The 3,955-nt window shown below is 46.6% G+C and overlaps 1 long non-coding RNA gene across 1 annotated transcript; it reads left to right on the forward strand.

Annotated features, from left to right (window-relative positions):
• The first annotated feature begins 2,016 nt into the window (after window positions 1-2,016).
• Window positions 2,017-2,341, forward strand: LOC129369789 (uncharacterized). Its single transcript, XR_008606980.1, has 2 exons — window positions 2,017-2,189; window positions 2,261-2,341. It is a non-coding gene; the product is annotated as an uncharacterized LOC129369789 (long non-coding RNA).
• Window positions 2,342-3,955: the final 1,614 nt, after the last annotated feature.

Below are 3,955 nucleotides of genomic sequence, written 5' to 3' on the forward strand. Positions count from 1 at the left end.
GCTGAACAACCCATTCTGGTTTGGACAGATCACAAAAACTTATCCTATCTCCAATCCGCTAGGAGGTCCAACCCACGCCAGTCGCGTTGGTCTTTATTTTTTTCTCGCTTTAACCTGTCTATTTCATATCGCCCAGGCTCCAAGAATGTCAAGCCTGATGCGCTCTCTCGAGTTTATTCCTCAGATGACTCTGAAGAAGATCCGGCTCCTATCCTTCCCCCCACCTGCACAGTGGGAGTGGTCACCTGGGAGATCGAGGACCTTATTCGCCAAGCACAGCAAAAGGAACCTGCCCCTGAACACTGTCCATCAGGTAAAATGTACGTACCCTTATCGGTTCGATCCCGTTTCCTCCAGTGGATACACGCTTCAAAGTTTTTCTGGCCACCCTGGCATCAGTCGCACCATTGGGCTAATAAATCGGAGGTTCTGGTGGGAATCGGTACACAAGGACGTGAAGGAGTACGTCTCGGCCTGTGTGGTCTGCTCCGCAATAAGTCGTCGAACCATCATCCTGCGGGCCTCCTTCAGCCACTACCCATACCCCGACGACCCTGGTCCCACATCGCGGTCGACTTTGTCACTGGACTACCTACCTCTAAAGGTATGACTACCATTCTCACCATCGTCGATCGCTTCTCCAAGGCTTGTCATCTTGTTCCTCTCCGTAGATTGCCTACTGCCACCCAGACTGCCATGCTTCTGATTAAACATGTGTTTAAGCCATGGCATTCCTCAGGAGATCCTCTCAGATCGTGGTCCCCAGTTTGTCTCTCAGGTTTGGCGCCAATTCTGTTCTGCCTTGGAGGCCAAGGTGATGCTCACTTCTGGTTACCATCCTCAAACCAACGGACAGACAGAGCGCATGAATCAAGAACTAGAAGCTACCCTGCGGTGCCTGACCTCCACCAATCCTGACGACTGGGCCCAGTACCTTCCCTGGGTTGAGTATGCGCAAACAGTCACATCTCTGCAGCCACAGGTCTTTCTCCTTTTGAAATAGTGCTGGGTTACCAGCCACCACTCCTGCCCTCTGATGAAACGACAATCTCTGTTACCTCTGTTCAACACCACATTCGTAAAAGTCGAAAGATCTGGAAAGACACCATAGATGCGCTCACCAACACCGCTGCACGCAATAAACGCCTGGCGGACCGCAGGAGGACTCCTGCTCCTAATTACACCATAGGTCAAAAGGTGTGGTTGTCTACACGCGACATCCCCCTCAAGGCGATGTCCAAAAAGTTGTCTCCCAAGTTCATAGGCCCTTTCGAGGTGTCGTCAGTTATCAGCCCATCTGCCGTACGTCTTCGTCTTCCTCCGTCCCTGCGCATTCACCCAACCTTTCATGTGTCCCAGATTAAGCCTGTCCTTTCTAGTGACCTTTGCCCTCCGGCCGAACCCCCTCCTCCCGCCCGTATCGTCGATGGCCATCCGGCCTTCTCCGTCCGCCGGGTCGTCGCCTCCCGGCGGCGGGGTCGGGGTTTCCAGTACCTCGTTGACTGGGAGGGTTATGGTCCAGAGGAACGCTCCTGGGTGCCTGGATCGTTTATTTTGGATCCCTCCCTCATTAGAGACTTTTGGGACTCCCAGCCCTCCTCTTCTGCTCGGCCGCCGGGTGGCGTCCATTGAGGGGGGGGTACTGTCAGGGTCTGTGTTTTTGTTTCTTTTAGTTTTTCCTTTTTTTGTTGTGTCTCCCTGGAGCACCTGCTGCTTCTCATGGCATCCACCAGGTGCCGCTAGGATGCAGAGCCCCTGGAGTTGTGCCATGTCAACCCCGTCGACACACCTGCAGCTTGTTCGGAGGGCTCAGCCTGGGTGTTTATAGGAGCGGCGGAACGACTCCTCTCCGCCTGAGTGTTTTGTTTACCTCGGTAACGATCGTTACATGATAGGCCCCCCGAGATCTACGTCGATTTAACCTCTGTTTTTTCTCACATTAGGTGAACCCGCCGTCTCCCTGTTGATTCCCTGAGTGGGCCGTCTGCCGGAACCCTTAGCCTCCAGGTTTACTCGGTCGCCTCGGACGCCTCTCCAGGAAAGCAGGACTCCCTGACCGAGCTTGGATCCACCTGGAGGTGCCTTGGCCTGGGCCTTGACGAATCTCGTTCTGATCGCTCTACCTGTCCGGCCTCCCACCAGCCCAGTTCTCCAGTGCTCTGCCAGCCGTCATACTCACACCCTCCAAAGTAAGATCCAATCTGTTTATCCCGGAGAGTCTCTCCTACCCGCTAACTAACCCGAACCATCTCATTGACAGTCTGACGAACCGGTGACCCGTTCCAGAAACCATCCCTCTTTCCTTTTCCCTCAAACTCAATAAATCATCATTGTTCATTAACCGCTTACCTGATTGTGTCCTTGCATGTGGGTTCGAAACCTTAGAGACACCATGACAGTTTTCATGTTTTGATATGGATAATGGCGATCGCTCTCGTGTGTGATCAATTCTTACAATTTGAAAAAAAGACAAAACAACCCCATAACTTCCAAAGGAAAATGAAAAATAAATGAACGAGCACTCGCTCAAGTGGGTTTGCTTTCTGAGCTGTGTGAGGTTTAGAGGCTTAATGCTAATGTCTAATCATTAACTTTAATGCATCCAAGAATTAAAGATTGCTCCTCCGACAACATTGAGCCGTATTTTTTCTTCTTATTATTTTTTTTACAAGCGTTCCCCACATGCATGTACGTAAACGTGACAAGAAACAAGGCAGGAGGACCAGCTGAGTGCACATGTTTTTCGTCCCTCAGAGGCATGAAGAATTGATGACCTGTGGCGGCATATTTGGAGTATCATTTCCTGTGGTAATTTACTGCGGAAGGAAAAATAAAAAGAGACTGCAGGAATGCCGTCCTCCGCAAACGCTGCTGTGATAATGCGAATTGTGATGCGTTGCTGGAAACAAAAACACATTTCGGCATTCATTGCTCCACGCTCGCTGTCCTGTTATGTTATGTGCCTTACCGAAGTGTTCGTACCTGTTGTTGTTTTGTCATGTTGCAGACGCAAAACCGACTGGACTCTAAACGTAAAAAAACACAAAGTGGAGTATTCTGATACTCAAATGTGGAATCAAATGTTTTACAAATGAAATTTGAGGAGAGCAGTGTGATTTGCTGTTTAATCCCAAATACTCTGATGCACCAAAATTAAATCAAGTTCCACTGCTTTCTGAAGTCTATCGTCTTCGCCTTGAAAGATTTTTGCAACATCAAGGTATGGAGACGACTCTCTTCCTTTGACTCGCTTCTCCAGCCACTGATAAGTAATAATAACGTTATAAGGTGCTGAAAGCAAAACTTTCAAAGTGCGGAATGACTGCAAGGAGATAAAAAAAAAAAAACAAAAAAAAAAAAAATATATATATATATATATATATATACATATATATATATATATATATAATATATATATATATATATATATATATATATATATATAAAAACTCAAAATGAACCAGTGTAGATTAAAACTGATAAAATACCAAAAGCATTAAAACAATAGGTATGGGTAAGTTAAGCACACCAACATCATGATACTGCCGCCACCATATCTCACAGTTGGGGAGGGTGTGTTCGCTGTGATGTACAGTGTTTCTGATGTGACCACTGTGATTTTTTGTTTTTTTTATTACTTTGACAACAATTTGCTGCAACTACAGCTGCAAATATTTTGGACTAAATTTCTACAAGCTGCACAGACTAGTAGAAAGTGGCGCCTGGCGCCCCCTGAAAAATTTCATAAAGGTGGGCAGAGCAGGTCAGTAAAAATTCAAAACCCCCTGGAATAATAATAATAATAACAACAACAACAACAACAACAACAATAATAATACAATGAAATCTAGTTATGTAGTTTAGTATTTATATATAATATTCACCATATGGTTAATATTTGTCTATATACATGTATGTCTCGAGAAGACTATGTATGCCTTTCCATGACATGAAC

The sequence above is a fragment of the Poeciliopsis prolifica genome, unplaced genomic scaffold (assembly GCF_027474105.1).
Source record: "Poeciliopsis prolifica strain line A6 unplaced genomic scaffold, Auburn_PproV2 SCAFFOLD022, whole genome shotgun sequence".
Taxonomy (NCBI): Eukaryota; Metazoa; Chordata; class Actinopteri; order Cyprinodontiformes; family Poeciliidae; genus Poeciliopsis; species Poeciliopsis prolifica.